General features: G+C 41.4%; 1 protein-coding gene across 15 annotated transcripts in view; it reads left to right on the top strand.

Moving 5' to 3' along the window:
* Nucleotides 1–1571: 1571 nt before the first annotated feature.
* Nucleotides 1572–19934, top strand: part of tenm2a (teneurin transmembrane protein 2a) — a 215261-nt gene continuing 196898 nt past the window's right edge. For 12 of the 15 annotated variants that reach the window (XM_063490233.1, XM_063490224.1, XM_063490215.1 and 9 more), the window contains exon 1: nucleotides 1572–2307. The gene's annotated coding sequence lies outside the window, so the exon portion shown is untranslated. The remainder of the gene's footprint in view (nucleotides 2308–19934) is intronic. The other 3 variants (XM_063490281.1, XM_063490265.1, XM_063490258.1) reach the window with 1 other exon arrangement.

Genomic DNA, 19934 nt, shown 5'->3' with positions numbered 1-19934 from the left:
AAAAAACATGAGCAAAATGCTCGTGAGCAAGTGTGTGGTTTTAGCTTCTGGCTGATCTAATCTGGGGTTTGCTCGCTGGCCAGTCTCTGCATCTCCCTGGCTAAGTGTTGGCCTATTATAGGACATATTAAGGCTAATCTCTAGGTGTGTCCATATGCAAGGACTTAAGTGCAGATGGATAGAAAGGACTGATTTAATACTGCTGACATCACTGCTTTTAAGTCCACACTAACACCCTGCAAAATCAGAAGGAAAGGTGGAGGTGTGCCTATAACTGTGTTTTTGGTTTTGGTTTTTTTTACCATTATGATAATCGGTGGTCTTCTGGTTTGTGTCTTTTAGTTTAAAGAAACAAAGATGTGGATGCAACCATAAGAAGCAATCATACGCTGTTGTCAACAAACTAGTGCTACCTTGCTATATCTTAATGTAGCTAAGCTCATTAGCCTCAAGAAAACAAAACTCCACATTGGACAGTATGAGACAACTAAAAATCCCTGGACAAAGCTGCACCTGCATGATTAAGAATGGGTACCATGAGCCCAAGTCAAAGCTTTCTATTTTTTTTTAGGTTATCACTTGGGGACTTTAAAATGGTTCAGTACGCCATCCTATCCTCATCTGCATTTTTCATCTTGTACTGCACCTGTGTTACCCACTAGAGATCCAGTGATTCCTTCCTCGTTCCTTTTACCCTTCGCTCTGAATTCAACCATGCCATCTGTGAATTCAAACCCATTTGCAGTTTTGTTAAATTTTACTTACGCTATAAGTGGACACCTTTGTCCCAATCAATATGCCAATTGTGTGCAGGTTGATGGATTGCCAAAGCCAAAGAAGAAGAAGAAGAAAATGAAAGAGTAAAATAAATAAATAAAGCAGAAAGTGGGAGGTTTATGTCCCCTGCCAATCCCCAGTTATGCATAAAAATGCCTCTGAAATGAAATCTTTATCAAAAGAGCCACAAGGTTCTCCTTACAAGGTGTTTTCAAATAAGCAGGCGTTATTATCATACCTCCATTGGGAAATATGCATTTACAGCTCGGAGAGTGAGAGGCAATAGGGTAACTGTTAACAATGTTTTCCCTAGTTATGGTGCATAATTGCATGCTTCTATTATTGCACCTTTCTATTGCTGCTAATACAGAGAAAGCCCATTAGGCAGTGTGCTAATGTGAACAGTAGCCTGCAGTGCAGTGGGTGCACTGTTTAAAAAGAGATGCTTGAGGACCACTGTAATGAGCACCAGGCCCTGGAAAGAAGGCACTAACACCAAAAGCGGGCATCTGTAAGTTTCCTGAAAAATGCACTGAGATTCAATTTTTGCTTGTTAGGCTGTAAATACATGTGGCAATGTAGCTGCTGCTGCTGCCGCTGCCTCTCGTGAAATTGTCCCATTATGTCCTCAAGTAATCATATATTAATACTGAGTGGAATATGCATTTTTCGAATAAATCCTACACCATGTTAAATATGTTTTAAAGTGACAATAATATGTAAATAGATTTAAATTAAGAGAGGAAGTGCCCTCAATAGTGATCACGGCATAGTTCAACATTTGGGATTCAGATGGTTTAATCGCTGTCACTGCTGATCCCCTGCATCTCATCTCGTAGTGCTGCAGCTGTGGCTGTAACAGCCTACTGTGGATTACTCTTCGGCATGCGCTGATAATGACCACTGACTTTGGCTGGGCCGTGAACGCGCGCTCCGCGAGCCACGGTCATTTCTCTATACCGTGTGTGTGAATGGTCGCTCCCTGGGTGCCGCTGCGCGCAGCCTTTACCGATCGGCCGTGGTTCAGTGTTCAGAGCATGCCCGCTCGCCCCGCCGTTTCTCCGGTCCGAAGAGAAGCAACGGAAGACGTGCCGTTTGCGCACAGCCGTGTTCATCCGGTTTTGGTCCATTTTGGGGGTTTGCTTTTTTCATTTTCTTTTTTTGTCTTTTTTTTTTTTTTTGCCAGTCAGCACTGTTTGCCTGTAACGACCACCAGCGCAGAACGGACGGTTCCGTTTGATTCCACGATTTTGGTGAGATGCTGAACTGGAGGCTCCTTGCCTGCCCTCTCTATCAGCTCACCCCCTCGTGCTGTCATCTCACTTCGCGTTCAATAGCGGCTTGACAGGATAGTCAGGGCAAAAACAAACAACAACAACAACAACAAAAAACACCAAGAAAAAAGAGCGAGAGAGAAGCATGCAATAAACAAGTGTCAAGTAGCTTCGGGCTGGTTCGGTTGGAGGGAAGGAAAAGTTCAAGTTGAAGAAGGAGGATGATGCAGTGAGTGCCGCACGTAACTATAAACAGGTACGTGATATTTTGCAATGTATTCCTGTGGAAACGATGCTGCTGATTAACCCGCCAGCTTCTGTGACCGAGCAGCACATGTGTGTGTGTGACATGCACAGTCAGATCTTGTGGCAAGTAGGAAGGGGAGGAGGGCAGCGCAGAGCGATGACATTGAGGTGCCTTTTATCCGAATATCATTCTGTAGTCCTCATGCGAGCCCTTGGCGCTTGGCTGACATTGGTGATCGGGGTCATCTCCCCGCATCTGCAGTGTCGTTTACGTGCCATGCGTAGAGACGTCCAAATAAATAGTCCCGTCAAAAATGACCCTATTAATTGCGGTGGACTTTTTTGTGGCGTGAGAGGTTTCCACATGGCGATTCTGCGCTGCATATTTTTTTTTAAGAAATGTAGTAACCCTAAAAGAGTCAGAGTGGACTGTGAGACCCTGTCGTGACTCGTGATGAAGAGCTCCTGTCCCTGCCCGACGCGTTTATGGCTGCCGCAGCGCAGCATCCTCATTTCAGCGCTCCCCGTAACGTGCATGAGAAAGTAACCTAAGTGAGTGCCCTTCGAAAAGAAACCAAAATCACGCTTTCAGTTCATAATAACAAACATGGAGCTGCTGGAGGGCTTTAATTGGCTGCTTGACTTGTCATTACCTCTTGCCTCCCCTCCTCGGGACAGCAGCAGCGATGCATTCCTGTCTCTTCTTTCTTGTGCACTGCACTTTATTCAGCTTTTTTTTTCATTCATATTTATTCTGCTTGCTTGGTATTATATCAGAGCAGTGGAAGTGTGAGCTTTCTTCTTCTGCTGCTGTTTTTGGTGATGTGCTCATGCACAGGATAGCTGCCCCCCCTTCAAGCTGCAACAGAACATAACAGTGTAGGACACACAAGAATGAATATTGATTGAGCATGAGTGAGACTTTTAGTTAAAGATTTCAGGCACAAAGTTTAAGGATGAATAAGGAAAACTTTTAAAGTCAGTTGTGTATCAAGCAGGGTGGCGAGGGATATGAGGCCCACACACCAGCTGTATATCCCAGAGCCTGGCAGTCATCGCACCTCATGACATGAAACACACACGCAGACACACACACAGACATACACACATGCCACGAAGATCTTGGTGATGAGACGCACTGTTGAGATTCACACTTCAATCTAACTGGTACAGTTTCTCTCTGCGGCCCTGCTATCTCCTCCTCCACCTTTTTAGCTCTCTTCAAGCCCGCCTGCGTCTGTGTGATTTCTGACGCTCTTTGATCTCTCTCCCGCTTTCCATTCCTCCATCTTGAGCTTTTGACAGGGGCGTAGAAATCAAAAAGGAAGCAAAGCCCTCAGATTTGCGTGGGATCACTTCTGACACACTTTTAAGCGCATGCATATGGAAACAAGTGCATATGTTGCTCTCTCTCGCCATTTGTCTGGTTCACTCGCAAGGACGAGTACACAGGCTCAGCTGTTTGCCACAGTGTTTGACCTGCCAGGTGTAATCACGGCCAGTTTGCCGTGTTTGTGTGTGCATATAGTGAGACTCGGTCTTAAGTGCTAATAGGCGCTCACGCCGGAGAGCAGCAGGCTGTGTCAGCCGCAATCTCCAGACTAGCCTTCACGGTGTCCTATTTGGCATGATGACACACACACATGCACAAATGGGCCTGAGATGCATAGAGTTGACTTAAGGGTCTGAGCACTACAGGTTCCCTGAGTCCATGTCCTTGCCGTCCCTTCACAACTAATCATCAAGATTAAGTCAGTGCTGTTACCATGCAGATATTCTGCAGGTTGACTTCTACATAAATATGGCTTCTTTTTTTTTTGTTAAATCGCACATAGATGTTGTTGGGGACAATCTTTCTGTTAATCTCTCTTCCTTTTCCCAGTGCTCTATATGGGTTATATATTTATACATACATTTCACCGAAACACCTGTGAGTCCTGGAAAGAGGAGCATCAATCTTCATTAGCCTGCAATGAGGCTGGCCTTGTTGAATAAATGACTAGCATAGAGAAAGTGTGTATGTGTCTATTTGTGTACGTGTGTGTTTGGCTGTGTGTACGCGTGCACTCGTGTGCGAATCTGTTGAGTCCTGTGGCCCACTCCGACCTGGCTGACAGATGACTGCAAGTGATTTCCAGGGTTCAGGAGATTAGGGGATTAAAAGACTGAAGGCTTCACACAATAACCCTAATGCATGTGCACGTCAGCAGGCACACGCGCATTTTGGGGGCTGTGGGGCTGTTTGGAGGTCAGCGATATCCAGTCTGACCCCTGTGCTGTGTGTTATCCCACACTGTGCAGGACTGTCCACAGTCACAGATGGAAAGCGGCATAAGAATCTCAAGGGTTTGATTTCACTTTACAGGTGTGAACCCGTAGAGGTACTGGAAGCCCGGTTGATACATTTTGTCCTCCCCAACCAATTCAGAGCCTACTTAGTGTTGGAAAATGAACCAGCATAGTAGCTGAATAGTTGTGACTAGGCCAGTGCAATTTTGTTGCCGATTTAGAGCCAAAAATCCCTTTTAAACACAAACCAGTTACCATTGTTTCATTGTTTTAATTCCTATCAACTAGAACTACATTGCACCATGTTAATTGATGTCACAGGAAAAAAGCTGCTTATATGTCTCTCAGGTATAATTACCTGAGAGCAGTAAAGTGCCTCTTATTTGAAGGCTTTCGCATGATTTCATGTGTTGACTGGCTTGGTTTTGGAAACAGCCATTTGCTGCTTGGTGCTAACATTTTTTCCCTTTACCTGGCCATTTCGACAGGGTGTGAACTGCTAAGCACTGTTGTTTCTGACAGCGCAGCCATAGCAACATCGGCAAGTTTTTAAATAACTTAAATCCACAGGGTTCAATTTGGGATTCCAAGTTTAGATCTTAATTTATTTTTAAGATGCTGGGAAGAATGAATTGAGCAATCGCACCCACATAATCTACACACAGTTGCATCTTGAAGCATCCACTTCTTTTGCTGTTATAACAATCAGGTCGTATAAGGTTTGGAACAATTTATGATGTTAATATATATATATATATATAAATAGCAATTATTGCTGCTCTACAGTACATTAGACTATAGTACTTTATAATTTGGGAAAGAACAAGATAAGTAGTAACAGAGGACAAATAGCCTCTTGTCACTGCTGATTAACTAAGAACACTGACCTTTAGAGAGAGTAGAGGTAGGTGAAAAGGATGTTCCTTCTGTCAGAATATGCAGAGAGGGTGATTATGTTTACACTGTTGCTGTAATTGTCAGGACGTGCTAGTAAATAGAAAATACTAAGCTTGGTGGCACAGCTCTATTAGAGGCAGGTCCGTCCATCCTACTACCCTCCCAGTTATTTCACAAGCTCAGGGCTTTTTTTGCTTTTTTTTTTTTTTAGAGCCAAATATACAATCATCTCAGTGTCATAAATCCACATCCAGATAGAGAAACTACTGCGGGAATGGGCTCATTCCTATGATACTGCCCTGTTTGGCCTCCTACACAGTAGAGTTTGGGCAGCATGACATACAACCATGTCGGAAAGGCTTTTATAAGGACAGACCGACTCAGTTAACCAGTTATGCTTCCGTACTATCCCCCCTTCCTTTTCCCTGCCTCGTCTGGTGAGGCCTCACTTTGATCCATTCATGCTCCATTGTCCTCTTTGTGTTATATTTCAACATTTCAACTTTCAACATTAATTGTCCTCCTTTCGAGAGCTTGCCAGGGCATAGGTAGGAATAGCATGCTGTGGGTTTTTGAGAGGCTAAAATTACAAAGGCTTGCTGATGAAGGAGAAAATTATATTAATTGCAGTAATTGATTAATTGGTGGGTAGATGAGTAAGAAACCACAGAGTGTGGAAAAAAAATAGTAGATGACATATCCAGTGGCTTTCTGTTGAGATATGTTAAGGCTGGAGTTCATAAAAGGAAAGCTAAAATTATTATTATTATTATTGTTAACTTCCTGATGTGATTACAAGACTGAATTCAATTACGTTTTGGTACCAGTTTATGTGTGACGAATCTGCCTGTGCAGTTAAATTTTTTATGTTGAAGCACTTTTTACAAGAGCGCCTCAATTAACAGTTCTCCTTAATGTCTGTGCTTCTAGTAGTCCCATCAAATTGAACTAAAACACTGACTCAACATATCATCTTAGCATCTCTCTAAAAGGCCATGACGCACATGGCTGTTGCTCCCTATTATCGAGTATTTTTCAGTGGAAAAAGAGAGATCACATTAACGTAGAGCATTGGATAGCTCTTTATCCGAACAAGGATTCTTAAAATAGCCGTGAAAAAAACATATAATAGGAGAAGATGACGCAGCAACCAATACTTAGACCCCAACGGAACAGGAATAAAATTTTAAAATGCATAATAGTCTGAGATTTGTGTTGTGTTGATCTTCTGTGATTTTTCCTAAACTTACAAGAAATTTGAAAACCATAAACTCATCGCTCATCTGTGATTTGGACACTCCTCAGAAGCCTTTGCGGCCTGTGTTTTTATTTGACGGGTTTTGTATGTGTGCGTGTTGCTCAGACTATACTGCTAAGCATTACATGATGAGAGTGTATGCATGTGTGTTTGCATGTGTGTGGTGTGTGACACCCAGCATTAGCTGTGCTTTGGAGAAAGTGACGCTCGTAGAGAGCAGCCTTCATCTTGGATTACCATGCTCATGGATCCTGTGGGTTTTTGTGTTGGAAGTGATGGCAGAGTGGGATGATATTTACTACATCTGTCTGACAGCTGACCGACTGGTTTTAACTCATCCCTCTCATGGACTCATGGTGCTTTGCGATGAGCTTCCTCCCTGCATTGAAGTGCAGCCAAGCACATGCGCCTGCTTGCATGTGGACAACGGCTGGTACCGAGCCTTTCATCATAACAAGGCTGTGTAAGACCATCAGTTTCAGCGGATGATGTGGGTGAAATTTGGAACACACAGAAACAAAGGCCGCTGACCAGTGAGTGATGTGTTCACTCATTTAGGTGCTCAGCGTTCATGTTGATGTTTCAGCGAAGGCAAGCACTGTCAGTCATCTGTCAGTGAAAATGACACCTACAGCACCGTGTATGAAACGGGCTGAAGGCTGATCTTTTTGCAAAGAAGTCATGGTACAGCTGAACATGCACCTTATTGGAAACGAATGAAACTGAATTTCTTGGCTAACTTTCGCAGAGGAAACTTAATTGAAGTCACCAAAAAATAACATCTTTTGTCTGTTGGTCTTTGTTTAACAGGTCAGGGTTTTCTTTCTCAGTGTAGACAGTCTTTTTTTGTAACAAGTTACAAAAATTATTTTCTTCTGTTCCCGAGGAGTAGAGTTAATAGTGGGAAAGTCCTTATCTGCCTTTAAGAAGACATTGTGACCGGTTGAGTCATGCTCAAATATACTGCCTTTATTACTTAGACTTACAGAGTCATTAAGGCCTGACCCCGTTGCTCCTTAGATCAGGAAGTGTATTAACAGCATTCATTGATGATACTTAAGGATCTTTTGTAAGAGTGAACTTTCGTAAAGCCCTCTGACCCAGGAACTATTGAATATTGTGGGGATTAGACAGGTATCCGCTTTAACCTTGACTGGTCGAACATGTAGAGACTGAGGACAACTTCAAGAGGAAAATCAGCATAAAGGCAGTAAAGGGTAAGGTGCTCGGCCACCATGTGCCATTAGAACAGCTTCAGTATGCTTTGGAATTTATCCTCCAAGTCTCTGGAATTCTAATGGAGGGATGGGAAATTATCCTGCCCAAAAATATTCCCTTATTTTGTGTGTTAATTCCACTGGTGGAGATTACCATTTAATGTGTCAGTCCAAAACAGTTCCACAAGTGTTTAAGTGGACTGGGATATAAAGACTTTACTCACCAACTCATTCTGGGACCCCCTGGCATCCGTGCATGGGATCATTGCCATCCTGAATAAGATCACTTCCATGAGCATTCCCATACTCCACGATAGGATAAAAGTGGTCAATCAGAAGAACTTTTTATTGTATTGGTTTGCAGTGACCATTTCCTGTCAGGGCACAAGTGGAATGAGTGAATAGCCTTACTATAGGAATCAAGCATTCAGGTTTTATCTTTAACATGTCATCTATGTTATCTAATAACTGCATGATAGCACTGATATAGCTAGGCAACACACATGCACACAGTTTCAGACCAGTCAGTTGACAATAATCCCTTCCCTTAATACGTGGGATCATTCAATTCCATGCCTTTCCTCGGCCAGTGAAATAACTACAAACTCTCTGTGGCAGCCAATGGAATCTGTATATTTAGTATACCATCTATTCATGTTCTCTCTGCCTCTCTCTGTCTCTCTTTCTAAGCAGACATGTCTAGTTACAGTCTAAAATGGCCTTGTGAAGGAGGATGGGAGTTAAGATGGCATCCCCAGAGACTTTTCAGAGAAGTAATTTAATAAACTGTTATATTTTCCCACTCCACAAGGGAAAGGGGATAGACTCAGAAAAGTAATGAAACTCAGCTGTTGAATTTTTAATATTAAAGAATCAATTTCCTATTGCTGAACACAACTAAGTAAAAGGTCCTTTCTTCCACATGCATTGCAGCTCGCACAGAATAGCATTGACTTATGGCTGGCCTCCTGTTCTTACTGTGGGAAGATGTAAAGGTTTGATGAGAACATTTGTTTAGCAGCATCTTCTACCTCCTGTCCACCCTTGAATGTTTAAGCACCAGCTGGAAGCACACATTGTCCTCACCTAAGTCCCTACTCCAAAAAAAAGAAAAAATGGAGTAGCTATCGCTAGCATAAATGCACTTTTAAAAAATGTTAAAAGCACCAAAAGCATTTTCGGAATTAAGCTGCAATCCATCTGAAGGTCAAGATTTCACAGTGTGTAGGTACATTTGCAGAATTATGAAGTCATACATGCTTTACACTGCTTTCATGCAGTGCTGTAAAAAAAAAAAGAAGAAGTCATCTGGATACAATTACTGGAAAGCATTTCTTCAGATGTCTTGGCTGTCTTAACAAATAACCAGTCAGCCATTCAGTCTGAGATTCCTTAAAAAAGGGTCTTCCAGGAAAACTTTTCACTTATGCATAGGCCAAGGCAGGGTATGCTGAAAATATATGCAAAAATAATGCCTTTCAAAGAAGTGGTCATTCAGACCTTGTGCTATATATATCTATATTTTTGGGATGCAGGATTAGCAATAAAAACACACACACACAATGTGTTACAGTTTCTGTGGTTTAGGAATTTGTGGAAGTATTTAAAGGCATTTATTAATGCTTCCCAGCATAGACTGTATATATTGCACGACTATACAGCCAAGTCAAACCCAAATTAGTCCGCAGTAGTGATGCTCTTGTGGTTACTTATGAGATGAGGCTGGCATCTTTAGCATTTTTGTTGGAGTTAGCTAAAGTGGCTCTGATTCTGTTTAAAATAAAGACTTTTAGAGCATCCATCTGCTTCTGCGTGTCTCCAGCAGAGGCAGCTGAAGGCCAGCATTTTCCCTTTTTTTTTCTTTTTTTTTTTGCTAGTTTCTTCTCCCATTTGTAGCTCGCATTGTCTTCTTTTTAGCTCTCTCTTTTTTAAATGGTTCTGACCTTAACAGGTTTCTGTAACATCTGATTGAGGCTGAACGCTGGTATTTGATAATTAGTGCAGTTTCCTACCTTTCACGCTTCTGTCAAAGCATTCGGCTGTTTGTTTACTGCAGATATGCAATGACACTCCTTTTACCCTGACTCCACTGCTACGTGTGGCAGTGAGAGAGGGAGACAGAGAGAGAGAGAGAGAGAGGTCAGGTGATGATATATGACCGCGATGCTGCATTCCAGCACAGGATGATTAATCTCTTCTGGGAACACTTCACGAATACAAGTTTAACCTAGCTCGGCCTTGCACATGCCTGCACGCACACATGTGCGGGCGTGCGCATGGCACAGCAAACACACACAGGTGTAAACACGCGCACACTCTGCATGCTTAACAAGCTGGACATAAACGCTGGGCCAGAGTGCATGTAGTTGTGTTTGTATGCAATTCATGTGCAACTACCCTTCTCCGACCCTCTCCACCTAGCATCCAGACGGATGCATTCACACAAAATCACACTCCCATGTACACCCATATCCTCTTTTTTTGTCTCTGCCTGCCTTGTTCATTCTGTCTTTTCCCCCTCTATTCTCACTGGCCTCAGTGGTGCAATGTCTCACATTCACCCCTCTCCTCTTTTGCCTTGTCCATTCATCACAAACAGTCACAGATGCTCACAGTCACACAGGGAGAAAGAGAGTCAGAAAAGGGAGGGAGAGAAAGAGTGTGAGCTGCTCTGTATAAGGCCATTTGGCTCCACTACCAGTGAGCATAGGCTATAGGATTAGTGCTGCTAGGTGCTAACAGCTTCAGTGTCTTAATAAGCACAGAGAAAGGCAGGATCTGGCCCTCTTTGTGCGATACAGCTGTGTCTATGTACATAAGTGTGCATATTCAGGTGCTCTGCACAGGTACAAATACTTTTTGGCAGTCCTGGGCCAGCACATTGAGAGGATAAGTGTAAATACCACGGGCTGCATCCGAAGCTCCATTACTTGAGCGCACTTCAACAAATTGTTCCGCAGTTGTACTCATTGAAACACAGAGGGTGGTTGAACACATCTTTATTTTAATGAAGTCATTTATTGTAATGGAGAGCATTTACAGACAACTGTAGCTTAGATTCCTATGCTTTTGTCATTTCTGCTTCTCTGCCTCTTTACATAGTAACAAAGACACAGAGCTGGCTATGTCTCTGTATCACTGATAGAGTATAGCTGCGAATGCAGTCCATCTTCTTTCCTGGGACTGGATGGGAGGGTGGGCATTGGTGGGGGTGGGGATATGAGTTTTGTAGAAACACACTGTCATGTAATCATGTAATTAAATGTTTCTAGCAAGACAGGAAGACTTGAACAAATTCAGGATAAAATGAGCATTTAACACCGAAGCTTTTGACCATTAGCTTTGTAAATTGTGGTTAGCTTTTTATCCAAGACTACACCGATGGAGCAGACAGGGACTGGAATCTGCCCATTTTTAGCGTTATCATCCCTTACCAGTGAGCAGCCATTCATAATGTTCAATTATGAGTGGATCTATTTCATGCATGCGCAAGCAAATAGTCACAGCCTCACGCTAAAGTGTCATTAGCTAAGTCCACCAGAGTAAGCTATGAAAACGTTCATAGCAAAAAACTAGTCAGACACTTAAATCAAAAGAAGACAAAGTGGCTAAAGCTAAAAGCTATCTGGAAAGGATCGAAGCAGTTACGAGGGAAATTATGGAGACGAATGAAAAAGAGAAAACGGTCAGTGTCCTGTTATCTGGTGAATTTACATATATATACATACTGATGAAAATGATGTAAGTCCCTGACATTTGTTTTGTTACATAAGTCTATTTCTCCTGCTTTTGTTAAGGTGGTAAGGTAAAATAGATCAAGGTCGGTGTACAGCAGCTCATTTTCAGTTCAGTTTCGGTTAAAGCACTTTATTTGAAGTTGTTTAAGTGAGAGAAGATTGTGGAACAGGCTGCAGTTTGGGGGAAATTTCCAGTTAGAAAAAGCTGATATATGTTTGCATGTGCTGTCAGGTACAGTTTTTAAAAGAAAATCAGAATCAGGAGAAATTTTTCTCTCTAAGTGTGGGAATGTAATCGATGTCTACCCACATAGATGTACTTTATGTATGGCAAGTCTCGATTTATAAGCTATTGTTGTTGCACTATAATCAGTGTAATGGAGACCAGGGGTTCCATTACCTTGTTGGCATTGTTAGTGATTAATTGATGGATTGGGAATTTAAAATAGTATAATAAAGAAAAACACATTAGTTCTTATGAATTCTTTATTAGGTTTATTTGACATAAGATTAAAATGACAGCTTGTAAAGGTGAAGAGACAGGGGACTGGCCATCCTACCTGTGTCAGAGAAGAGCCAAAGTTAGAGCTGCTTGCAGTTAATCATTTATCAATAACCTAAACATATGTGAAATGAGAACTTATAAAGGTACTCACCTGTCCTGGTTGCTTCTTGCAGGATGTGGAGCAAAAGGGTGAAAGCAGCTCAATCACCTGCTTAAGAGCTCCTGGAGCAGACCAGTGTGCCGGGTTAGGGAGTATGGTTAAAGAGGGTTTTAATTTATATAGTAATGGGTGAAGCTTATGTTATTGGTTTGTTTATAGTACCATGTTGGAAATATGTATATGTTTATGATGTGCTTTAATGTTATTGTATGTTTGTTTGTGTGGAGGGTTATGTTTTCATTTTGATTAGTTAACCCCCATACTTGGGCTATTCCGGATGCTCACCTGAAAAGGTAGAGTATAAAAGGAAGCCATTTTGTTTAGTTAGAGGGGTTTTTGTTAGTGTTTTGTGCTGTTATCATGTTCCTTCTTTAATAAAGTGCCAATCCATGGATGGATTTTACTCCAGTCTCGCATCATATTATTGGACAGAACCTATGACCGCCGGCTAAAACTGACAATCAGTAAAAATGTTCTATATTTTTATCATTAATCTTAGTCTTATCCACCATGGTGAGACTCGTGGTTAGCGGTGGTGAGAAGCAGTCTTTTTAGTAAAGCTTCTTGCTTTGCTAAAATACAAACCATGAAGCCATTATTAGTATAGCAGTTTACAGAGCTATTAAACCAACTTTCATTATTTAAATTAAAAAGTCAGTAAAGACTAATTGGTTCAATCTGAACTGCATTCTGTCCTCTTGGTGTCGACTTTAAGGAGTTTGGAGTCAGTTGCATAGCTCGAGAAGTTGAAGATTGGAAGCATTTAACTTGCAACCTGAGTTTAAATGAGGTTATTACTTTTTTTTATTACTCCCAGCTATAATTAAAACTGATCTGCCACCGAAAATGCAACAGCAGCCCTGTTTGCATTACGTCGCATGGATCCTGTGTGCATGCGAAGGCAATTTGGAGTGGTGGATTAATGCAAGTTGGCAAAAGAGAAGCATACGTATCTAACGTGAACATATACTCGCACACGATTGTGTGTTTTATCTCTTTGGGTGTTAATCCTTTATATAGCACCAGCTCAATTCATAACATAAGGAGTGTCCATTATCAAATGCAAAGATTTGGGAGAGCAAAATAGTACTGCATGAAGGGGATGAAAGAGAGTAATGTAATCCTTTGTGAAAGTGCCATCATATCACCCAGCCCCACTCAATCGCCTCACCAGAAACAGAATAGATGAATGTCCTGGATGATTCTAATCTCATAACCCGCATACACACATTATACACACGCGCACTCACACACAGATGACTTGTCTACACCATATTCATATTTGATGTTATTACTATTCACTCATGTGAATAGTAATAACACGAATGGATGTAATGATGTTATTGGACTTGAAAATGCCCTCTGAGACTTTTGTGTGTGTGAATGTGTCTTCTAAAAATGTGAGCTTGGCGTGTTCGACTTTGCCAGTTATATTTGCAACTCCTGCACAGAACATTCGCACTTAAGGTTAATGCCTCGACTTTTTATTATTACCACATGTTGTCGCGTCTCGAGAGTTCTTTTGTTTCTATAAGTGTCAAGCCCTGATGGAGCTCGCGGTGCGGTGTGACACTGTGCATAATAAGGGCACTTCACGTTCACCGTGTTTGTGCGGTTGTATCTAGGCAGAGCGGTCTAATCTTTAAGTCCACTTCTCTGTTTTCTTTACCCTGCTGTCGCTCAACATTGATTTAAGAATATAGCCCTATTTGCACGGAACGCCACGTAATAACTGTTGAGCCTCTTGAAAGACAGCAAAATGTTCCTTATCGCATGCTGCACTGCGTGTTATCCATCTCATCATCCCGATGTCGCTCTTCTGATAGAGTTGAACCTGCTTTCTGTTACTTGGTCTGCATACCGTGTGAAGACATGAGCCTCTTGATAATTTCCAGCAGAGCCTCTTTAACTCTGTTGTAGGAAACAGACAGAAGAAAGAGGTGGAGGACAGCAAAAAAAACTTTGAAAAACAAAAAAGAGACACCAAAATCACCAAAATGTACAGGACTAATAATATTACTGGACCTCTGTGTTTGGTGAAATGTAGTAGGTCATTTGTGGTGGAATATTTTACTTATCAGCTACAAAAATCACACAAAAAACCTAAACAAACCTGACATTTTTTAACAAATAATTAAAGGTTCCTGAGTCATACTTATCCTGTGCAAATATGGCATATGTGAACAGCTGCCAAGAGTGGTTTGGGAAAGACTGCTCACAGGAGGAGGATTTGACTCATAATGTAAGGTTTTCTGGATGTTTCAAGTTTTTAATTGTTTGTTTTGAGTGAACTTTGAATGTTGTCAGTGATGATAAAATTCTAGTACTTCCTGGAAACAACCAGTCGATAGGAAATAATATGTATTCCCCGAATGGTTGACAGTTGGTTGCAGGAGGTTGCTTGTGGGAAATTTGCTTTGCCATGGTCATCCATAGTTTGTATGGAAGGCACAGACTTGTCTCATTCACCTTACCAACTGCTCACTGGGAGGTATTCAAACTGTGAGGACTGCGATGCAAACTGGAAACAGAGACCATTAAAAATAAAAGTTTGCACCTTTTCAAATGTCTTAATATCAGTCTTTACTTTGAAGGCTAATGTTCTCCAGTTGGGGATCTCTGTGCAAAATATGGGTGACTGTAGCAATCTGCTTGCAACCAAAGCAATTACAAGGAGGGTTTTTTGTCAGCTGATCTCTAAACTATCCAATTGATGTGTGATTTATAGTTACACAAACCATCTGCTGAACTCTAAAGGTTGTGAGGCCAGTGAAACAGTGTTATATGTAAATATATTATCTGCTTAAATGGCCAGAAACTGACCAATTGTGACACGGTATCCAAAAAAGCCAGCATAGAACAAGAAAACGCCTGTGGCAATAACGCTGTGTGAATTGTGATCAATTGATGGTTTCTCATAAACTTGGTGAAGTTTTTATCAAAAGTTTAGTCGTTTACAAACACACTACAGGTGAGTATTTATCTACTTGCATCATGACTAAACCACAATAATTCAAAGAATGGACACAATTTAACATATTAAAGTAAAAGACTGAAAATAAACCAAACTAATATGGATATCATAGATGCACAAAATAGATATATACTCAACTGATTGTTATTTGATTGAAAGTAATTTATGTTAGAGCTAAACTGGGCTCCTAATAAACAATTATTCTTCCTGCTGCAACCTGCAAGACAGGCGTTAATAGCTTCTTTAAAACTATCCCTGTGCAATATATTAAATACATTAAAGTCATATAGTATTTTTTTCTCTCTTTTTTTTACTAATCCTTCACACCAAAAGCAGAAAATATGTGAAAGAAGAAATTTTCAGTGATATAAAAGGAAAAGGAAGTGTAACATAGCATTAACATACATAACATAATGTCTAGTAAAATGACTTCAGCTCTAACTGAGTCGTATCCACAAAGTTTGGTGGCAGCAGAGCTCGGGTCTGTGATTAGACTCTAAATTAGAAATTTGCCTCGAACTGAATCACCTCAAATATCATCTGCTATAAGGTCAGCATAAGATATGTGAGAAGGCTCAAGTTCAATTTAGAGGAGTGTGTGTGCTTTGCTTTTAACTGCTCAGACTATATCTTAGAGCAAACACTTGCATCCTGTGCTATTTTCATGGATTTAGTTTTGTGGATTTTCATGGATTTAGTTGGTGAAGGCGCACTGACATAATCACTTAAACTGCCTTCATGTTTATTATGTCTGCCAGTATAATATTTTCCTCAACATGGATTTTATAACCCCAGAAAGGAGCTAAACCCAAAGAGAGTTTGAAGCAGAATGTGAATACTCATTAAATCAGAGGTGCAAGAGCATGAATGTATTATGTGTTTTCATGGACAAGATCACAGTCCATCAAAAACCTCAAGGACGTTTTGAATTCTCTCTTTTTTTCCTACCTGAAGCCAGCAATTTTATTTTATTTTATTTTTTTGTCTGCTCCCTTATGTTCCTTTTACATTTGTGTAAAAGGATAAAAACAAACTGTGTGCCAGGATTTGCACTCGTGTAAGAGTTTAACAATATTAGGGTCGCAGCTACTGTCAATTAAATGATGGCAACAATTGTTGCCACCAGCCCCTCTCGCGTCTTGATACCTTGATCGCTTCTGACAGAATGTTTTATTTCCTGCCAACCGCAAATCTGTGGCTGATGTTTGTAAGGCGAAGCTTGGAAATACAATAAAGTCGTATATCTGTACGTTTTCATTCTTATGAACCACATTACATTTGTCTCCTGAGGTTTTATTATTAAATCTGCCTCAGTACTGCCACTGTATAACCAGATGCTTTTATATTTCTGGCACAAAATAATGCCTTCCATTCATTTGAGTCATGTTTACTTGGGAAAAGGAATAAAAATGGAGTTAAGAATACATACGTTTTATATACCACCAGCAGGGTTTGTGTGGATGCTCAGCTGAGTAGCTTATCACCTTTGTTGCCTTGCATCTTCTCTTTGAAAATTCCTTCTCTAATAATAATAAAAAAACATGTACTATAAAATATGAATACTAAACAATAACCGTAAAAAAAGAAGAAAGAATCAGCGGAAAAATAATTTGACTGCATTCAGACATGTTTTTGTTCCACAGCAAGGATTACGACAGAGCTTTTAAACTGTTAGATTCCTGCTGCTTTTTAATATCTTGTGTGATCTATTTGTGTCCTAAGCTGCTAATAGCTAGAAGGAATCAGGGGAACACAGCAGGGGTGGCGCTCAGATAATGGATTGGTTATTTTATGTTTCTCCCCCAAAAAAGAGATTTTGTGAATTTGTCTCCCCCCCTCTTCTCTTCCTTTATTTATCACTTGTCTCAGTTTTGTTTTACTACAAAAAAACAACAACAAGATTTTCTTCTGCGTTGGAGTGCTATAAAAATTCAGCATCACAGTTGTTTAGAGGAGTACTGGAGTTGGCACTACTTAGCTCGAGCAAAGACACAGCATAATGTTTTTTGGTAAATCAGTGTAGGATGGAATTTCAGGACCCTGCACTTACCCTCGGCAAGAGGATATCACTCTGGGTGAGCTGAACTAGAGGAACACTGGCCCAGTGGGCGAGAGCGATTTTCGAGAGCGCTGAAACTCTATTCTCCATTTCACAGTCACAGCACTGGCATAGCTGTGATAACAATGTGCCCTAAACCTGACTTATGTTCTTATTTATTCTGTGTGCCCCTCAATTCCCTGACGATTATTCAGGGGAAAAAAAAAATTAAAAAGTAATTGCCGGCATTGTACGTGCGCTCCAACTTGTCGGCGGTGCAGCAAGGCAGAGCTGCAGCCAGTGTGCTTAATCACACAATTTAGAAACACGTGAGAGAGAATTACTTTCAAAACCTGCTCCTGACGACTTCAAAGTTTTAAGGATGGCCAGCGTGCTAATTCTCCATTAATTAGTGATATAGAATAAAAAAGTCAAAACAAGTTAATGGATTTTTTTTTGGAGTGCGAATCGGGGGGGGAGGGTGTAAACTGCGCCTCTTCACGCAGTTCCACATGACTAGAGAAGACAGAAGTAACTGGCAGAGGACTGGTTTATGAATTTGCGAGACACTTGATCATCTATAGGGACCAAAGAATTCTCTGAAGTAAACACTAAAAGCTGTAATGTTGGGCGATGTTGCATAAATGTTTCAGAAACGCCGCGCTTGTTATGGGCTAGCCCAAACCTCAGTGGACCAATTTAGACAGCCTTATAATGGCATCTCTAATGCTCCAGTCTACATGAAAATAAACAAGTCTGTAAAAAAGAATATTACATTCACCGTATTATTGTTTATTCCCAAAGAAACAAATTGATCTTTTTATGACATTGAATCTATAAAGCAGGGCGTTTGCTATTTTACAGCAGTTACCAAAGACAAACTAGTGAGCTGGGCTTTATCACTTGCAGTGTGGATAGAATTTTTAAAGCCGCCCGATTTGTTACACCTGCTGTGAATGGGAGGGTTGTGTGCAGGTAGAGTCTGTGTCGCCATGCGTTTGAGTGTTTTTCTATGTGGGGGACTGTGTGTGTGTTGCCTTTCAGTCGTGAAGCATGGCTGATTCCCTGATCCAGCAGGTTAAGGAGGGCTTTGGCTCTGTGCTGCTGACCCATCTGGACTGTTTGCTGGTTTTCAACTTCATCCCCGGACTACAGGCGGAGTGCTCATCTCTGCTGCCTTTACTCAAATCAGACCTCCGGCATTACAGCTGTGGCGAAGTTTTGTCGGTTATCGACCTAAAATACCTCCGACAATTTTTATATGAATCACAATATGCGATATGTGAGTAATCCCACGGCAGATGCAGCTCTTGACTCAGACATAGCGGCACGCTGACACACGTCGAGACGTAAACAATAAATATGGATAACTCAAATTATTTTTCCATATTTTTTTCTGTTTTGTGATAACGCTGATCCTTCTCAAGCTGTCATTGGTGACTTTACCCCCTGTCCAAATACCGTATCTCCGCTGCTTTCCTACCCGTCTTATCCCAGAGCTCAAGCTTGATGTGACCCCCGTACACACGCTATGAGAGCCAAAGAGGATCAGTGCTCGGATCCACTCAGATTACGACCTTCTTTGTTATTCTCTCTATCTCTCTTTCTGGCCCTCCCTCCTTTTCTCTTGTCCACCTAGCCGCAAATGGCAACTCCATCCAGAAGTTTGGACAAGGACAAATAGTACAGGAGGTACACACACACACGCACACAGAGGCAGACACCGCTGCAGGGCTGGGTAATGTTTGAGGGCCAGAATAATGTCAGCTGACCAAGGCCTTGGTGGCTCCCAGTCATCCATGGCTGCCAACTTCAGTAACATCAGCTCCACTACTCAGTAATAGGACAAAGGCGGCCCTCTTTTTTCTGAAGCTTTTAATAGGGCAACTCTGTGTGTGTGTGTGTGTGTGTGTGGGTGTGTGTGTGTGTGTGTGTGTGTGTGTGTGTGTGTGTGTGTGTGTGTGTGTGTGTCTGAATCAAAGACTGACAGAAAGAGAAGAGGAGGAGCAAAGCATCAGTGGGACTTTGTGTCTTTTTTTGTGACTTGAAGGGAAACACTAGCAGGTATCTTTGCAGCAGAAGATGACAGAAACACGGTGGTGGGTGACATAGCATAAACTTTTACCACAATGAACTGGAACGATCTGGAGTGGCGGAAAATGTCCTGCCTGTAAAAGTAAAAATCTACTGGAGCTCAAAAATTATTATATGACTTATTTCTAAGTGACCCTTTTTCTCCATGCTCCGCCACTACAGCCGATCTCTGGGTTCCCCCATCCTGCCAAATCCCACTTTAACCCATGGTGGATATCAATAAAAAATAATAAACGGCTAGTGCCTGGAGGCTATAGACCAGCTGTGTGGCATAACTCACCCAGAGATTCTGCCCATAATGTCATAAGTTGAGTTGGATTTGGGGTACTGCAGTTGCCGAGTGTTGCCAAGGAAGAAGATATTGTGTAAGGTGATAAGAGTATTTCTAATTCTCCTGTGCCAACTCTGAGCCATTTTTTCCCCATTAGGAGTAAGTAGAGTTTTATGAGTGAAATACTAATACTGTGC

The sequence above is a fragment of the Pelmatolapia mariae genome, linkage group LG2 (assembly GCF_036321145.2).
Source record: "Pelmatolapia mariae isolate MD_Pm_ZW linkage group LG2, Pm_UMD_F_2, whole genome shotgun sequence".
Taxonomy (NCBI): domain Eukaryota; kingdom Metazoa; phylum Chordata; class Actinopteri; order Cichliformes; family Cichlidae; genus Pelmatolapia; species Pelmatolapia mariae.
Note: the sequence above shows the minus strand (reverse complement) of the source record. Positions and strands in the feature narration are given on the sequence as shown.